Genomic DNA, 19,843 nt, shown 5'->3' with positions numbered 1-19,843 from the left:
TTAAGATCTTTGCCATTAGGCAATATATATCCTGCACTGTATCTTCTCTTACAGAAAACTATGTTGGAATAAACCTTCAATTAGCAATGCCTGTGGCAATGAAAAATATTAAACAGCAGTAATATTCTACATGGGCATTTCTGCTTATTAGAAAGAGAGAGAGAGAGATTGAAACACCAGGAATCTTTCTTTGGAAGGATGGCCTTTTAAAAATGGCATATTCCACTTAAAACTGCACGTGAAGTATCTGCTAAATAAAGATTAAATTACCTACAGAAAAAAAAATGTCCCTAATATTCAGCAAGAACTTGAACACACTGATTTTCCCTGAACCATTCATCTTCTGATGAAAAGGTGTATTTTAATACGACCACATACATCAGCCTTTCCTGTCTCTGGGAGCTTCTGCAGTTGGTGAAGAGGCAGAAAGCTTCTATTACAAAATAGGAACTTGTTTCCCACAACTCTTCCAGAACAGGGCCTGGGTCCTATCTTGCTTTTGACACTTAGTCATTTCTCTGCCTCCATTTTCTTAGCCAATAGACTTGTGCCCCCCACAATACCATCATGCGAAGGGATGGTGCTAATCCTGGAAAGTTCTGAAAACTGTCACATGATAGCACTAAAAGAATCAATTCACTTATAACAAGTTTGGTCCAGGATGAAGCGAGCGGACTCCCGCAGTCTGGGCGGCTCATTCCAGGTATGCACATCCTTGGACAGCGTGCAACCTTTTGAGTCTTGGTCCCCTTGTCCGTGAGGTGCATCAATGATGCTTCCTTTATAGGTTTATGGGTAGGATTAATTTCAAACATATGCAAAGTACCTAAAACAGATTCTGGCAGATAGTTCATGTTCAATCAATGTTATCTCTTAATATGAAATATTCAGGGATGGAGAGGTTGGCTCCCTAGTACCTTTGAAGCTTGAATGATGGCAGCAGGCAGAAGCAGCACCTGATCCTCTGCCCCCTGGCTGTTTGTAGGGGCTCAATGCATATTTGGTGAATAAATGAAAAACTGCTCGAACAATCTCCTAAGTTTTCACTCCCAGATCAACCAGTCTAACTTGTCCAGCTCATTTTGCCAGACCATACACTCCTCTGTTTTCACCTTCTATTTTTCTCAGTAGAACCCACCATTTCAGTTAAAAGCAGGAGAAACTGTGACATATTATTCTGGAGCTTTCTTAAGCCAAATCAACAAATACTTATTGAGGGCAAGACAGGTGAGCAGAATGAGGTCAGGAAAAAGAATTCTCAGCATAGTTTCTAGAACATCGCTCTGCAAATATATACGACACGGTAAAAATCTAGGACAGTGGTTTGTCTTTATTATTCCTTTTCGATCTTAGATGATCTTAATGGAATAAGCTGAGTCTTTACCCTCTGTCCTGATTTGTTATTTCATTCCCTGCCAAGCACCCATTTCACAATATAGGGTCACCTGGAACACTCAGCCCTGTTGTCACAGTAAAGCAAGATTTCCTTTCTCCGTAGGTGCCAAGGAGAGCCCGACATGGCTTTGGAAGCTTCTTAGGTTAACTCCTTCGCTCCTTATGGGACACCTTCTGTACTCCCTCAATAATATGGGTGTTTGGAATTCCGAGCAGAACTGAGGAGAGATGGACGGCGTAAGGGCAGCGGCCATCTATTTTGTATTTCCAAACTAGTGCATCTTGCTTTCTCCCTTATAGTATTTCCTTATTTGCTTGATTTCACAGAAATGTTTTAATAAGAAAGTTTTGAGAATATCCTGGGATTATAGTCTTGGAATGAACTTTCATGATCGTAGGATAAGCCCCTTTAGTTTAAAACGATCCTACTTTAAAAGCATCTACTTATAACTACCAGCTGCTGGTTCTTTTCTCTTCATACTCACGCATGCATACACAGACACATATAGTCTGCATATGTATACACACGCACGCACACACACGCGCGCACATGATCCCTCACATGGAGTGTATATGTGTAAACATCCAGAAGGAACAATGCATTGTAGAAATTGTCCTGTTGAGTTTGTAATCCAGTGTGAGTTACTGAGTGCTGATAAGTAAAGGAAGTTCAACCAGACAGTTTAATCCTCCAATTTCCTGTCTTCTAATCAGCCCCTGATTCTTTTGGTTTTAAATTAGAAACATTCCTGACAATATTCAGGACAGGTGAAGGAAAATCAGCTAGAAAATAAGTAAGGACAAAGCATTTATTTTACAGTCTAAAGTTCACAGGAGAAATATGAGCGTAATAACAGGAAATCAAGATTTTTAAGAAGATAGTACAAGTACATAGGCTAGCTTAAGTAACCAATCACATTTCTGAATGAAGTACATTTGGATCATAATTTGATTTAGAGAAAAAAAAATAGGAGCATAGTTTAGTGTATTTGCTTCTCCCTAAGCATGGTAAATGGTAGTTTAAAAGATGTTGTATAAGGCTAACCTAAAGACAGTGGGAAGGGCAGTTTCTTAATATTTGTAAGAGAAAAAAAAGGAAACACTACCTTATTCAGATTTTGCTTGCAATCGATCATCGCTCATACTGTGAGACAATAATAGTGCATGGAAATCTTTGAAGTGAGTGCATATTCTTGGAAATTAATACAGTCACACATATTTGCAATGGGAGATAAAAATAAGACAAGTGTGCATTTAAAAATAAGCACAGGCAGCGTGTGCAAATGCTTGAAATAGAATGTATATAATTATGTTTATCATGGACACTTCCTTTTGAACGTATACTGAGTACCGAGAATACGATATGGTTTATTATTTACTGAACCCCCTCATTTTGATTCTTTTCATTTATAGCCATTGGAGCGATTTCCCAGTTATTTTAATTATCATCACGAAAGAGCTAGGGCAAAAGCAGAGAGAAATCTCCGTTAAAGTCATTTCTTCAAAGGAATATGGAAGACAAATATTAACATAAGTGGCTCAGTGGAGAATTAGCATTTTAAAAATTGAAAGAGTAAACACAACCTAAGTTGTGATTCAAAGCAAACAACAACAGCAAAAGGTTGCACGAAATATGAGTTCTTAGTTTTGTGTCTGCAGCACTTAGGACTGTCAGGTGTTCGAGAAGTAGGCTGGAGTTAAGAGTTTTTTGAATTGTTGAACACAGTAAGAGTATTTCACAGATGTACCTTGTTTGGTAAATATATATATAATATATATATATATATTATACATATATTTACTTAAAAAATGCCATTTACATTATAAGGCCTAGCATATCCTTTCTACGCATGTATTTTCCTGGTATACAAAGTCTGAGTTGTACACATTTGAATTAAGTGATGGATAATTCTTGGCTGAAAAATTGTATGGCAATTTCTAAAAAGAATGTTTCCGAAATAGGTGCTTGGGAACCTTGCAGGTGGTGAGGGGGGTGGCAGGATGATCCAACAGCCTCCGTTTCATAGTCACTACGAGCTTTTACATTGGGTTGAAGAAGCAAGACAAGTGTATTTTGTAATTCACATAAAAATCGTCCCCTAATACCTTATTGGCAAATCGCAAGGAAGAGGACACTATTAATTCTGCCTTCATTTTAATGCCATGTGGATGGAATGGAGGTGATTCCCTGGGACAGAATGATATTTTGAAGCATATACATGATTCCGGGGCATTTCCATTTCATTTGGAGTGGAGAAAAACTTCACGAGGGTTTTCTCTAGTTGTCTGTGGAAGGTTTCAAATAGAGATGTCACAGCGTAGCTAGATTAAGGTGATATGCAATATCTATTTCTTGATTTGCATGATTAAAGCATTAGAGAAGTAGCTCAGGTATCAAAAGATTTCTCATAAGCAGTGGCGCCAAAGGTAATTACTGTTAAAATGTACACGCTCGAACCCTGGTCGCTCGTTAACTTCTAAGTTGTGTTTACAACTCTTTGGGTGGGAGTAAAAGTTTTCATGTGATTTTTGGATGCCAAGACCCCTTTCTCACTCCATTTTGATATCAACAGTATATTGAGCATTTCTTATATCCTATGTCTATCACGATGACAATTAGCTTCAACTCAAAAAAGCAATAAAAGGTAAAGAAGGCCCTTCTTACTATTTCATACTTTAATTGTTTCTTAAGCAAATGTAACCTTTTGAAGACAAAGCTAAAATGTATACTTAAAAAAAACAACAACGAACTGATTAATTTAGTCAACCAACCTCCAGTTCCTTATCAAAAAGTGCTGTTAAAACCCTACTGTAAGCTGGGTGCATTATGATAGGGGGTGGGGACAGAGAGGGAAAGAGGAGAGGGGTTGTTATTCTCAGCCTTTTATTAACCAGTTTCTTTCATTCTAGTGGGTCTTTATTATTTAGAAAAATAAAAATGATCTGGGGCTCTATCCATTCTCACCTACAATTTTGGAGTAGGTAACGGCTGCCTACAACGGGTCCAACATATGCCCCAAAACTAAAACAAACAAACTCATTTGCCATACAAATTGTTTACGATTCATTAAAAAGCAAAATTGCATATCCCGGTGCTGGCAGCTGAGGCCGAGCCTCCACGGGCGGAGGGGGCATTCACTGAGTTGCCTTTGTATGCTGGGAGGACCAAGCCGAGGTTCCCACTATGCAGCCCGGAGTCTGTGCAGCCAGATGACGCATGAGGTAATTTTAAAGCTTTATTTGCCTTTAGTGTGAAACTCGGATCTTGTACTGTCCTTTGGTTAAAGAGCCATATCAGCCAGAGGCAATTCTAAATTTCCTTTTTTTTTTTTTTTTTTTAGTTGGGAAAAATTGTTTGGGGTAGTGAGGTGAGAGTGTGGAGGGAGAGGGAGTGAATTCTATTCAAGGGAAGAGAAGAGCTAAGAAAAAATGCGAAATTTGTCTTATTTTAATTAATCCTTCCCTCCACCCCCCCTTCATCAAAGTCCTCAATTTCCCATCAATAGTGGGGAATTTACATTAGAATTATTTGTAACTGGCAGATTTAAAATGCTGTGGTATGCGCTTACCTTTGAGGGAAATGAAAAATCGATTTATTCTCTATGGTAACTTCTACAACTTCTACACTCTGATTTCTCACCCCTTTTCAAAGCAAAGATCTAGAAGCATTGAAGTTGAGAGAAACTTCCTGTAGTATGCAGCCTAAACAGCAGCATGGAGCTTACAGCATTGTTTATTTTTAGTCAACTGCATTGCTAAATGTTTCCACCACTTTTATATTTTATATTCCCGGCGGTAAAACATCTGTAAAACAATTTTAAATGAAAAGCAACTTCCAAGTAAACTTTGCAAAAAATAAATGACAGTTTTCCAAGTTAAAAAAAAAAAAAAAAGAGGAGCATTTGGTGATCTTTGCAAGAAAGAAAAAAAGATAACACAATTTGCCATAAAAAGTAACAGTCTATAAAATCTATGAGCTCTTGAAATACAAGGAAGTAGAATGTCACCCAGAATATGACATCAGCGCGCAGGTTTTTTTTTTTTTTTTTTTTTTTTTTTAAGGCTTACAACTTAGCATAGAAAATAATAGCTAAACCAATCAGTATATTCATTTCTGGTGTTTAACAAGCTGCACAAGGCGAAGCAATAGACAACATCATGACATACAAGTAAACCTTGTTCTTGCTGGCAGAAACACTAAAGGGAAAATAAGTGCCCTGAATAGTTCAGCATCTAAGTGGATAGATCTACTGTTAGTCTAATTAAGCAAAAAGTGCAAGTTACATTGTCCTGAAATCACTGGTAAAGTTTCTATTGTCTAGTTAAGAAATCACAAGTTAAAATACACATGTACACACATACCCACAACCACCTTTACTCAAGGGTCCTTAGGATGGACACACTGCACCCCATGAGCAGCCGAACAGAGTCCTGTGGTAGCTCACTTTTAATAGTCTCTCAGTCCTCGGAATTCCTAAAACTTGCCCAAATAATAATACCATTGGTCCAGGAAGGGGAGAGGAGAACTCTTTCCGCAGATCATGCAATGAAACCGACCATGTCCTGTCTTGTAATTCCATTCGCCAGTCTCCCCCTCCAACACCACTCTCCCTCTCTCTCCCTCTTTCTCTCTCTCTCTCTCTCTCTCTCTCTCTTTTTTTTTTCTTAAACTGATATCTATGTGAAATGAGCTGAAGTTCACGGTCCAGTTAGGAACGGATAATACATTCATTGTCCTGGCAGCAAACTTTTTTTTCACTCCCTGGAAGAATTCACGCTTGCCGCAAGAATAATAATTACGGAAAACTAAAAATGCTCTGCTAACGAAGTAATCCTTAACGGACACCACCCTAACGAGGGCAGTGATGATTTGAGGACTGTCTTCCTCACAGGACTCGCATCTCCCGTGACAATAAGCTATTGTGCACCCTCCCAACTCACTCTACCTCTTATAGATCCGAGATGTCAAAGGTTGTCTGGCCTGGTTGACCATGACATGTGAGTTAACTCATTCTGCGGCGCAGGGTAGAACTTTATTAAAACTTTATTTGCACCCAGAATCACCAAAAGATAGCGTGTGGGGGTCTTTCCCACTCAGAGCTAGAGTCCTAAGAGACTTAAGACCTGCTCTGAGATAAACAAATGGGGAAAAGTTAGATGAGAGCTATAGGTCCCCAGATGGAAAACAGGCAGTGGGGACCCAGAGTTCTCTCACAGGTGACTCCAGGGGATCCAGTTAATGGGGCAGGACAGGAATTCGCCCAGGGCTTGCTTCTCCCCAGTGTCCAAACACACGTCCTCAGAAAATACCACAGCCGAGGAAAAACCAAGCACCCCATATCCCCTGAAAACAAAAGTAAAGGGGATGTGAAGCTAGAGAGAGGGAGCAAAACCTGAGGGCCAGGACAAGCGTTTCATTTTTTTTGTTTTTTGGTTTTTTTTTTTTTTTTACCCCAAGACCGACTTGGCTAAAATACCCACCTCCACCTTAAAGCTCCTGCTACTTTAAAAATAAAAAAAAGAAAAGAAAAGAAAAAAAGCCCCACCAACTCTCCAACACTGTCCCATGGCAAACCAGGGCAAGCATTGCTGGGAACTCGAGTCGCAGAGTGGCAGGGAGAGGATGGCAAGAGGAAGCAGTGTGAGGCTGCCTCACTGAAGAGTGTGAAAAAAATCAAATGTGAATTTGATGAATGTGAGGTCTGGGACATTTTGTCAAAGAGGGAGGGAAAGTAGAAAAGGGAAAAAAAAAAAAAAAAAAAAAAGCAGCCCGGCTGCCAACTCACCATCCACCAAGTTCTGGCCGAGATGTCGTAGCAGAGTTGCCATTTGATGGAGCCGTCGGAAGCTTTCCCTGCCATTACGCTGTCAGCAAGCTTCATCTGATGCTAACTCACGGGAGATAAGACACCTAATTGAGAAAACATTTGCAGTGGCATGTGGGGCAACATGTAGTCCGGTCCATACCATATGGAATCATGGGTAAAAAAAAAAATCTCCTTGACAATGAACCAATCTCTCACAGACCCAGTGGCAAGGTGAAGTGGAGACGAAAAGTCTTCTGCTCCTAGCACTGTCTTCTCTCTCCTTTTTTAAAAACAAGGACCCACGGCTACACATCAAAGAGAGGCGGTTAAAATTAGGGCTTCATCACTCAGATGATTTTGGTCTGCAAGGTTTTTCCTTTCCTTCCAACAACCAATCCCCCCTCTTTTTTTTTTCTTTTTTTCTTTCTTTCTTTCTTTTTTTTTTTTTTAAGGAGAATAAAGAGATTTAATAGGACAAAGGCAGGTAGTGGACTGCGGAGGGAGATCGCCACAGGCTATTAGCCTAAAATTTCTGCTTGACAGATGGAACTGCTTAGAGACTATCATGCGATGTTTTGGGCTTTTTTTTTTTTTACTGCCCCCCCTCTTCGACTTTAAGTCTGATTCAGTATCTGTTTTTCACAGCCACTTTTCTCGAGAACGTGAGCTGTGCATTTAAAAAAAATGTTTAGTTCAGTTTTCCTGTCTTACACATCTCATTGGAAGCAAAGCGAAAAGTCTAAAACTAGATCTGGAAACAGCTGAACAGGTTTTCCAAGGAGAAAAAAAAAATTCCAGGGAAAAAATATTTCTCCTTCCTTACCTTATTATTTTTTTTTTTTTAAGAATTCATTAGTTAATTTGGTTGTGAAGGAACATAAACCTGAGACAACAGTGTTCAGAGTCCCTAGATTTTTGGTTTCGCTGGCATTGTATTTAGATGTGTGTCTTAATGTGAGGAAATACATTACTGATATTCACAAGTTCTAACCTAGGCTAGGCTACGTGCCATCTCTACTTTTTGGTGTTCTATTTTTTTTTTTTTTAATGAATTCTGAGCTTTTTGATTCTCTGTAAATAAAGCGATCAGTCATTATCAATTCAGTTTAACACAATTCAGGCTAAACTTGACATGACTACTTCCTTATTCAGGGAAAATCACATCTGATTTCCTTACTGTAACCAAGCGATCGTCTTCACAGGGGTTTTTGACCACACATCCTCTCTGTAGAGGAAAAAATAAACCACAGCACGGATCTACCAATAAGAGTGACTATAAAAATAATTTTTTTTTTTTAAGTGAGAAGTCCAGGCAACTAATGAATTTCCAGTCATTTTACTCAAGGACCAAGAGGGGAGAAGACGTAGAGAGAATACTTGTATTTGCTGTATTTTATTCTTTCAAACTGTGTGAAATTAGGAACTGCAGAAATACCTTTATAAGAGCAGTGTAACGAACACATCCTATTTTTTCTTTTTTTCCCCCTGGATATAAGTGGTTCCTCAATCCCCAAGAATTTAGCAGTGATACTACAGTTCTGTGCACTGCAAGTCTCCTATATGGGCACTCAGGAGCCTCAGGGAATTTATCTCAAGCATTTTTCAGGGCGATTGAACTGTGATTATTTAAAGAGTTGTGCATTTACAGCCCAACTATCCAGTGGATTTTTTTCTAGTCACATTTCCAACTGAATAATATTTAGACAAACTTATTCGGGACACATTTTAAGTTCCCAAAAGGTTAACTTTGGTGGCATTTGCTTTCCTACTCGTAACCTCTTCCTCAGTAGGTGTTAGGCTAGCTCTTCAGCATCAGGTCGATAGTTGCTTTGACAAAAATAATTTCCGTAAAGTAAATTTTATCCAGTTGCATCTGAAATGTTTTATAATTTGCGACACGATGCACAGACTGCTTTTACAGAATTAGCCACAAGTGTAATAAATATGACATTTTTTTCTTCCTCATCCCTCAACGTAATGGGATTTTTTTCTCATCATAGCGGGGTAGAGGCTGGTATCGGGCATTATTATCAAATATGGATATTGCCGTCACTCTCAGAAGCGTCTTTACATTCTATTCTTTATTACTCTGGAATTACCTCCCTTTCCAGAAAAAGAGTCCGCAGCAGTGCGGGCAATGTTAAGTTACCTTCAGCTTCAGCAAATGGACCTTCCTCCAGGATCTTGCCCTGAGCTCGCCAGCCAAAACATTTGTTGCCTCCTGTAACTGCAGCGTCATTAAAATGACCTGGTCTTTCTGCGGTTTGTCATTTAGACAAAGCAAAGGAGAAATGCTGCAAATTCTCCATAAAATGTAAAGTAGCATAAACTGGAAACAAAACAAAACAAAACAAAAGGGTAAAAGGGAATAAGAAAAGAAGTGGAGCAGCTTTCTGCATTTGAATCAGCCTCCTGTTCCATTTCATCCTTTCCTACTTGTCTCTGGAAAGCAGACAAACCAAAGTTTCTTTGCGTTAGGGTCTTCTCCGCATTCTCCGGGGGCATAAAGGCACAGGGGCATTTTGGATTTGTGGGCCCACAGCCTTACAATTTCTAAGTCGGCCACGCGGCAGCCTCTGAAGTTCGAGGTGTCTCTTATCTGAGCGGCTGCATTTCTGAGACTCAGAACACCCTGTGCACGCCCATTATTTATGAATGAATGGGGCATAAGGTAAACTGGAGTCCAGATTTTACTTTGTGAATGATGGACTACCCTGGAAGGTTTTGCAGGAGATGGCATAGTAGTTTGGAACAAAGAAACGAGAAATATTATTGGATAATAGTGTTTTAAATCCAGAACAATTAGGTGCATTTAACTTTATCATTGTTCTCTAAGAGGCTGGTGGAAGCTGTCCTTTCTCATACAGCAATCAGCCTTTTCACAGTGTGGCCCGTTGTTAATAGCCTTAAAACAAGATTAAATAAAACATGTTAAATATTGCAATTATTGTGGGAAATAAAATTATTTGGTGAGCATAATGGGGAGCAATTCAAGCATTTAACATGATCCAGGAAATGCTACTCCAAACAATTGCATTTGCTTTATGCATTTTTCCCCTTTGATTGCTGACAGATGCCTTTTTGGAAACAAACATCTAAATGGTTTGCTTTCAGTCAGGAAAAAAAAATATAACAGAAAGTGGCTACATGTTTTGAATTTAACTCTTGTCATTTGAATACTTCTTCCCACTGCACGTGAATGAGTCTGAGGCAAAAAAAAAAAAAAAAAAAAAAAAAAAAGAACACCAGGGCCCTCATCAAGAAGTAACCCCATCAGGATTTGGACTTTCTTACTTCCTTTGAAGGTGTTTTATAAGAAGTGGGAATCCTCCAGCTATGAAGCCAAGGGGTGGGTTAACCGCTGGGCATTCCACATGGTGTGAGCAAGGTGCGAGGGATACGGTCTGGGGACTGTGGGGCAGCATTAGAAAGGGAATTGCTTTCTAATAGCAAACTGGCCTCTGGCAGAGGGCAAGTTACTTTCCAGACTCTTTCTGGCTCTTGTGGCCAAAGCTCCCCAAATCAGCTACCCCCTTTTCATGAGTGGGAAGAACCCAGGAGAGCTGAGGGGATGCGGGATTCCCATCTCTATCTTTGCTGCAGTACTTGGATAAAGGCCTCAAAGACTTCTCTGCCAACAGGTGTACGATACCAAGGAAGGGTTTGAGTCTGTCAGGTGTTGCTAAAAGGTAACCTGAAATGAAATATTAATGTTTTTCAGAGGCTGGGGAGTAGAGTGGTTGAGCACACTTTCTGAAGTTCAATTGCCCATATCCTGGCTTAGTGGGTTACTGTGTGACCACTCCCAGCTTACTTAACCTCTCTGATTCTCTGTGTCCTAACAGGAAAATGAAGATAATCATATATACAATATTTATATAATATGATATAATATTTATATAATATATGAACATGATATGATATAATATTTATATAATATTATATAATATGATAATTATATAAATATAAATTATACAGTTATTTAGCAAAAATACTCATAAAGACAATAATTCCTGGTATATAATCAGTGCTCAAGCACCGGTATTGTTTTGTTATCGATGTTTTGTTAATACGAGTCCTCTGTTGAGTTCAATCCTGTCTTGCCTCTTCTGATCCCATCTGGTGAGGCTGGGTTAGGTCCCTTCTCTTTGATCTAAGAATCTAATAACAGTCCAATAATCTAATAATCGTCTAATAATCTGTGTCTTGCTCCACTGCAGCTCTTAACACCCTCTATGCAATTCTTCTCATACTTACACCTTTTCATTCACCTTGGCTGAAACGTTTGTCCCTCCTAGAACATCATCTGCCTTTGCAAGTTAACTTTCCTCTCTGAGACACCAGTCCATAATGATCTCCAGTACCTTTGAATTCCCGTTGGCTTCCATATCTGTATCATTCATTGGTACTCACATAAATTGACTACATTATTTTTTATCTTTAATGCACCTATGTCATTCATTCATTCATTTGTAACTCACTTAACGGCAACTTCTGCAACACAGGCAACTAAAATGATTTTTTATCCTTTTTCTCAAGCTTGGTTTCTAGAGCCATTGGAAAATTAAAACTCTAGGAGAAGAGTAACTTGATTTGGAATGCACATATAATAACAGCTAACATGTATTGAGTGCTTCCTCTTAAAGACAGGTGCTGTTCTAAGATCTTTTTATTTGCGGATATGTCCTTATGATGTAAGATCTATTATTAACCCCATTTTAAAAATAAAAAACACAGGCTTCAAAAGCTGAAGCAACTTGTTTGGGGTCCTGGAGTTAGAGATGGAAGGATTCAAGCCTAAGAATTATGACTCCAGAAATTTACCACTCTGGTAAATTTCTCTCTCTCTCTCTCTTTTTTTTAATACTTATTTATTTTGGGAAGAGTGCAAGCTGGGGAGAGGTAGAGAGAGGGGGACAGAAGATCTGAAGTGGGCTCCATGCTGACAAGCTGACAGCAGCAAGCCTGATGTGGGGCTCAAACTCATGAACCATGAGATCATGACCTGAGCCAAAGTCAGATGCTCAACTGACTGAGACCCCCAGGCGCCCCTGGTATTGCCTCTTAAACCATGAAAGAGGGGAAATAATAGGACTTAGTACCTGCTATGTGCCAGGTATTTTTAAGGTGCTTTTGGGTATGATAAGTCACTTAACCTCACAACAACCCTAGGAGATTCATATTATTATTTTCAATTTGCAGGTCAGGGTCCAAAAGTAAGAGTCTTGCCTAATGACACATACTGAGCAGGAAGAGCCAAGATTCAACCCTATGTCTTTATGTCTAAAAGGGCTTTCATACTCTGATTAGGTAGCTCTCAGAAGATTTTTAAAAATTTCTTTTGTAGAGTTGGATGCTGGGCTTAACACATATGTATGGCTTTGAATCTCCAGGCTCTTGGAAATCATGAAATTAGAAATGTACAGTTTTGCTGAAACTGTAGAGAAGTTTGGTTTAGAGCAATAGGCATTTGAGACCTTTTTTTTTTTTTAAAAGCCTGTATTGAAGAAGGATTATCTACTATTAATACCTCAGTCTTTTCTCTAACCTTCACCAGGTGAAAAATCCTAAAATGGTATTCAGGACATCAGTGTCCAGCCTCGAAATGAGTGTGTACTCAGATGTAACCTTTGGAATAAGGGGAAGAATGTGCACAAAAGGATAGATAGTCTAGTTCCTCTGAAGCCCAGGAAAATGCCAAGGTCTTTGGTGGCAGATTTATCCCTTTGCGAGGACAGTAGCAAAGTCTTCAGAACAGGTACACATCATTATTGGGCACGAGTGTGGTGACTTTAAGAAACCAGTGTCCCAAGTCACCTGGCATGGTTTTCTCACCGTATGGCAAAAGGAAACGCTACGAAGCTGAAAAGGGCAGAATTGAAGAAAATGCCAGGGGGTCCAGACAGCCCCATCCGTTTCCATGATATGCCCAGAGATTGCCCAGATTTTTGAACTAGCATATATATTTTTTTTTTCTCAAAAAAATACTGATAATTTTTTTTCCACAGAAACTCACCCTCCATGCCCTGCAAAGAAAGAGTTTTTTTCTAGTGGCAATTCTTGTACTTCATTTCCATTTAGATATTCTTTGACTTTTCCTTTCTCTGCATTTTCTGTTAACCAGCTGCCACCCAAGATTGGACTAAACCCTCTGCCCCCTGTTAAAAAAGAAAAAAAAAAATCAGGGAAAACGGCATAGAACACAACCCTCTAATAAGTATATTCACAACTTCCACGCAAGGCGCTTAAGAAAACTAAAAGGTTAATATATTCTAACTAGATGTTGGGTATAGAATGTCAGATCTGTCAAATTTCATTATAACTTGCTGCTCATTGAGAAAGATTTGATTTCTTTTGCCACTGTCCTACTATGTTCAAGTCACAGACTGCCAGCAGCGGCCCACCGAAGACCACAGGCTGGCAGTGAGCGGGCTCGAGTGGGAAACCAGCCGCAAGGACCATCTGTTTCCGATTTCTAGCTGAGCCAAGATGTGCAGTGAAGTGCATTCCATTCACCAGGCCAGCTTCTCCCCTGCTCAAGTTATTAGTGTTACAAGTGAAATTATCTTTTCCAAACAGCAGGGGAGCTATAATCCTTATGGAACAGGACCTTAAAATGCGCACATGCACTCGCGAAACACACACCCACATACACACGCGTGCACAACATTCAGGCATCTTCTGTTAAAGTTGTGTGTCAGGCTGCTTGTAAATTTAATTACGGCCTCCATGGGGTTTATAAAGTGTGTTTTATTAAGCATGATAACCTCTGAGGCAGCAGCTTATACATTGGCCTCATTTAGTCTAATTGAATGATCGAATATCTTTAGGATGCTTTTTGTGGGCATGGTTAAACATGACAAGGCGGATGTATTTAAGACATCTTAAAAGGTAACGGCTTTCAGAATGGAAAGGGTTTTTAGGAATAATCAATGGGAGCCCTTGCTTGGCGGGCCCAAGTGAGACAACCTCATGCAAGTCGACAGTGCTGTGGCTAGTTAGCCAGCTATTAATTCCCGGAGGGGCCAAGTGACTGGTGTCACCATATAACTTGGGAGACTATAATAAGTTACATCATTGTTATTTGGTGTTGGTTGTCTGTCTTTCTCAAGGTTGATCATTTTTTAGAAAAATCTGGAGGTGAATTAGCAAGGCTGATTGTATGATAGTGTAATAGAAATAGCAAGGAGAGAAGTCAGGAGGTTTTAATGAACTAATGTGGTAAACACGCCATCTAGTAACTCATGCTGGCCACTGTGCCAGGTGCTCAGGATACAAGTAAGAAAGACAGGGGACCTGCACTCAAGGAGCTCTTGGGCACTTCCGTTACAGTGTGACGGAACCATGGTGGTAGTCTGGCCTTGCTTCTTCCACATTCGATGCAGGACTCTGCCTTGTCACATGCCCTCTGGAGGCTTGTCTGTAAAATGGAGATGGCAATGGCAGTGGCCATCATCCAGGGAGTGTTGTCTGAATTAAATGAACCAACATATGTAAAAGGGCCAAAGTCAGTGATAGAAACTTATCACTGAGCAGGTGCTCAATACAGGTTAGTTTCTGTTTCCCTGTAGTTATTCTGGGAATCCTCTAGAGCCTTATAAATTACAGAGTGATCTTCCAGCAGATTTCTCATTTGTGGATGAGTAGCATAGTGGATCCAAGGAGGCTGCCTGCGTTGTGGCTCCCTAGCCATGTCACTCAGCACCAGACCACAGATTTCAGAGGGCAGGGCTTACAGGCGGCACCGGAAAGAGCCATGAATAATTATCTTTTCCACCTAATATACATTTTTGGCTCCTGGTGAATGAAAGACTGATTGAGGCTGATTTCTCCAAAATTAACTTTTTTTTCTTTTCAAACCAAAGATCACATAAATTCATTTAACGTGAGGAGGCAGAGGGACTATGACAAAGCTTCTTATTTTGTAGATTAAGAAAATGAAGCCCAACTGAGAGAATTACCGGGAATTACCCAGCTAGTTTTGAGATCTCCAACCCAGAGATCCAAATATTCAGTGTCTCTGTCACTGTATCACTAGTTTCATAATGTTTGAAGAGCTGATGTCCTGAATTCTGTAATCAGTTGGATTCAGATATACATGAGACCCAGCTGTGGCTGCCTCTGCTGATTATATTATACACCTGGCAGTTGCATCTTGTGCTTTACTCACGTTTATGGACAGAAATGGAAGCATCTTGCAAAGCCCTCTTACTGGATCAATGCGAAAGCTAGGGACCAGTGTCCCAGGTAGGTTCCTCCAAAACCAACTTCGAGTCTTGTGTGAGACTTGTGGAGATGTGTATGCGAGGATTTTACTGGGGTGGTGGTCAGGATCAGTACCTACATGGAAGTAAAAGAAGGAGGAGCTAAAAATCCATGCAGTCCCAACAGAGGTCTAGGTAATTCTGTAGGGAGCCCAGATGCTGGAATGGCCCTGCAGAACTGTTCCAAATTGGGCATGGGGCCAAGCCTTTGAGATATAAGGTTTATTTTTTTAAGGTTTATTATTTTTATTTTATATTTATTTATTTAATTTTTTAAATGTTTATTTATTCTCGAGAGACAGACAGAGACAGAGTGTGGGTGGGGGAGGGTCAGAGAGAGAGGGAGACACAGAATCTGAAGCAGGCTCCAGGCTCTGAGCTGTCACAGAGCCTGACACGGGGCTCGAACAAACTGTGAGGTCATGACCTGAGCCGAAGTCGGATGCCTAATTGACTGAGCCACCTACGCACCCTTTAAATGTATTTATTTAAATTCAAGTTAGTTAACATACAGTGTAGTATTGGTTTCAGGAGTAGAACCCAGTGATTCATCACTTACGTATGATACCCAGGGCTCATCCCAATGAATGCCCTCCTTAATGCCCAGCACCCATTTATCCCATCCCCCCACCAACCTCCCTCCAGCAACCCTCAGTTTTTTCTCTGTATTTAAGAATCTCTTATGGTTGCCTCCCTGTTTTCATCTCATTTTTCCTTCCCTTCCCTTATGTTCATCTGTTGTATTTCTTAAATTCTACATATGAGTGAAATCATATGATATTTGTCTTTCTCTGCCTGACTTATTTTGCTAAGCATAATACACTCTAGTTCCAGCTACATTGTTGCAAATGGCAAGATTTCATTCTTTTTTTTATCATCTAGTAATATTTCATTGTATATATATATATCACAACTTCTTTAAAAAAATTTTTTTTATGTTTATTTTTGAGAGAGAGAGAGAAAGAGACAGAGTGCAACCAGGAGAGGGGCAGAGAGAGGGCTCCAGGCTCTGAACTGTCAGCCCAGAGCCCCACGTGGGACTTGTACTCACAAACTGCCAGAGATCATGACATGACCTGATGTCAGATGCTCAACCGACTGAGCCACCCAGGTGCCCCTATATATCACATCTTCTTAATTAACTGAGCCATCCAGGTGCCCCATCACATCTTCTTTATCCATTCATCAGGTGATGGACATTTTAGCCCTTTCCATAATTTGGCTATTGTTGATAGTGCTGCTATAAAGATTGAGGTGCATGTGCCCCTTCGAATCAGCATTTGTGTATCCTTTGGATAAATACCTAGCAGGGCGATTGCTGGGTTGTAGGGTAGTTCTATTTTTAATTTTCTGAGGAACCTCCATACCGTTTTCCAGAGTGGCTGCACCAGCTTGCATTCCCACCAACAGTGCAAAAGTTTCTCCTTTCTCTGCATCCTAACCTCTGCACTCTTGCAATCACTGACCAGTTATTGAATATGAACCATCTTGGGCAAAAAGAAGAGACTTTGGGCTAGATGGATCTTTCAGCCAAAGACAAATTCCAGAGGGTTTTCAGCTGACAGCTGTCAGGCTCCGATGTTCCCTATAGCTGGAGCGCATCTAGATGTATGCCAGAGGATCCATTGGTGCTCGGAGAAGTCAAGTGTCTTGCTTAAAAACACTTGCCAAGTTAGTGGCAGACTTGGGCCTAGAATTCATGGGTCCCAGTCCATAGCTCTATTAGTTTCCCAAATTTCCAGGAGAAGGCTTCATTTCCTATTTCAGCAGCATCTACACAGTACATCCAGGAGTACCCCTTCTCATTGAAAAACAATAGGGGGCAGGGAAAGAAAGCCAAGGCAATGAGGACAATGTTGGGCATTTCTTGGCTTTTTCTCCAGTTGTCCAGTGGCAGATACATTCCTTGGCATATACAAGAGTTCAGTGGAATGAATAAAAGAGAGGTTTGGAGTGTGGCTCTAAACCCATACAGTCAGATCTCTGTTTGAACCACCAAAGAGTGTCTTAGTAGAAGCCTGGGTTGGCATCTCCCTGGGGGTACTGTTTCAGTGGAGAAGAGAATTTGGGTGAGAGAAGAGGGGAAGCAAAAGGCGGTAGTGGAGTGAGAAATTGGTGTTTCTTAGTCCCTATATTTTCATCTCAAAGAAGCTCTCCCATAGAGCACCTGTTAAGAAAAGAAAAAAAAATACCCCCAATTCTGAAGCATTAATGGTATGGGGTGATGAAATTCTTTGCTTCAAAGGAGAGCTTTGGAGAACAAATCCAAGCTCCCATGATCTTTTAAAAAGAGCAAATTTGTTCAGAGCTGAAAGAAGGCTTTTGGCTATCTATACCCCCATCTAATCCTGACTCCTTAATTTCTTTTTCCTTTATACCTTCAATTGGACTCTTTCATTTGCTATAGCATTTAAACATATACATAAGAATATAAGATATTTAGAAGAAGCCATCTTGATTTTTGAGACATTACCATCTCTACACTCTACTGGCAGAGAACATGATGTAAATGACTCGGGAGTCTGTGGGGGCACACAGAATCTCTTAGTTGGTACCTTTTCCCTGGAACTTTATGGGAGAAATCCAAGAGACTTATTTCTGCCTTGTTCTTCACTGTCCCCTCACAATGGGCAGATACTACCAGAGGGGATCATGGGCTGTCCCTCATCAGAAGCAGAAATAGGATTTCCACATGCACTTTGGGCAATTTTCCTTGCATGTCTCTTCTAATGATTTGGGGTAGGCTCTTTCCCTACTCTCCACCTTTCCACATTCCAGTCCAGAACCTGTATTTACAGTAGCGAACTTCTTTCATTAGTCTCTCTCCCCTCCGTCCTTTCCTTCCCCCTTCTTGTCCTTCCTTCCAACATTTATTGAACTCCTCTTATATTCCAAACACTGTGCTAGTTACTAAGCAGGCTCAGTTATAATCAAGATGGGAATCCGCTTTCACGGCACTTGACCTCAAAGCAGGCAGGCAAGCCATGCCAATCCAGTGTGATAGTCATTATGATGGGAACCTACAGGGTGCTAAGGGAGAACAGAAAAAGGGCACCAAACTTAATACAGGGCTGGTGGTAAGGATGGGTTGGTTGCATTCCCTGTGAGAAGGACAGTGCAGTTTGGTTTGAAGAATGAAAAAGTATGGCAGACAAATGTGGATGTTGAGAAGGAGGATGGTGGTAAGAGGTTTGTAGTTCAAAAGTATAACACAGCAAAAACGGAGGGGGTGGGGGCTGGTGAGCAGAAAATAGCCTAGTGTGCCCGGAGAGTCTCACATTACCTGACCTTCACATTCTCTGTAGATGTATCTACAGTTCACCATCTGTTTTTCTATGGCCCCCAAGCTAAGAATAATTCTTACCTTCTAAATGTTTGGAAAGAGATGAAAAGAAGAATAACATAGTGGGACATATAAAGTGATATGAAATTCAAATTTCAGTGTCCAAAATCAAGTTTTCTTGGGCATCGGGCATGCACATTTGGTTGCATGTTGCTTATGGCTGCTTTCACACTAGAGTTGCAGAGTGAAGTAGTTACAGTGTAGACCATAAAGCTGGAAAGACCTAAAATATTTACGATCTGGCCCTTTACAGAAAAAGATTTCCTGATCCCCTCCAACCCCTGGTTGGGGCTTAGGGCTTGTAGTCCAGCAGACTTGGATTCAAACCTGAGTCTTCAACTTCTAGTGATGTGACCTTGAGCGAATTTCTTGAACTGTCTATATGTCAGTTTGCTTACTTGAAAAATGGTAATGATAATACTTCACAGGCTTGTGACAGTTGAAGGAGATATTGCTGTGTAAAGCTCGTGAGACTTGGAAATGCTTGAATAAAATTATTTCTTGAAAATAGTTAATGAAAGTTTCAACCATTTGAAGATATTAATAGAATGTGTAATAAGATAAATATGAAACATCGTGAACTGCCATATTCATCACCGAACTACTGCTTTGGGGATTATCAGTTAAAAAATATTTTCTGTTAATAGATAAATGGGGAAAGAGAAAGTCAGATTTGTGAGTGAGAAGAGAAAGCTGTGAATTGCCAGAACTCCTCAAATAATTACAGCTGAAATTGATTGAGAGCCTGCTATGACGTGTTGCTAAGTACTTTATGTGCATTGTTTTATCTGATCATCATCAGACGTATGAGATAGCAACTCTCGTCACTCAGCTTTGCAGATGAGGAGACCGGGGTTTCGAGCAGTTAAGTTAATCCAAGCCACACAGCCAGTAGGAGGCAGAGTCCTAACTTGAACCTGGAGTGGTCTGATGCCAAAGTTTCTGTCTCTACCACTGTGCTTTTGGAAAAAATCTCTTGTTAAAAACCAGGGACCCACATTTCAGGGCCCATAGCCGTGCCTGTGGCTGGCACA

This window comes from Acinonyx jubatus, chromosome C1 (assembly GCF_027475565.1).
Source record: "Acinonyx jubatus isolate Ajub_Pintada_27869175 chromosome C1, VMU_Ajub_asm_v1.0, whole genome shotgun sequence".
Classification (NCBI taxonomy): domain Eukaryota; kingdom Metazoa; phylum Chordata; class Mammalia; order Carnivora; family Felidae; genus Acinonyx; species Acinonyx jubatus.
Note: the sequence above shows the minus strand (reverse complement) of the source record.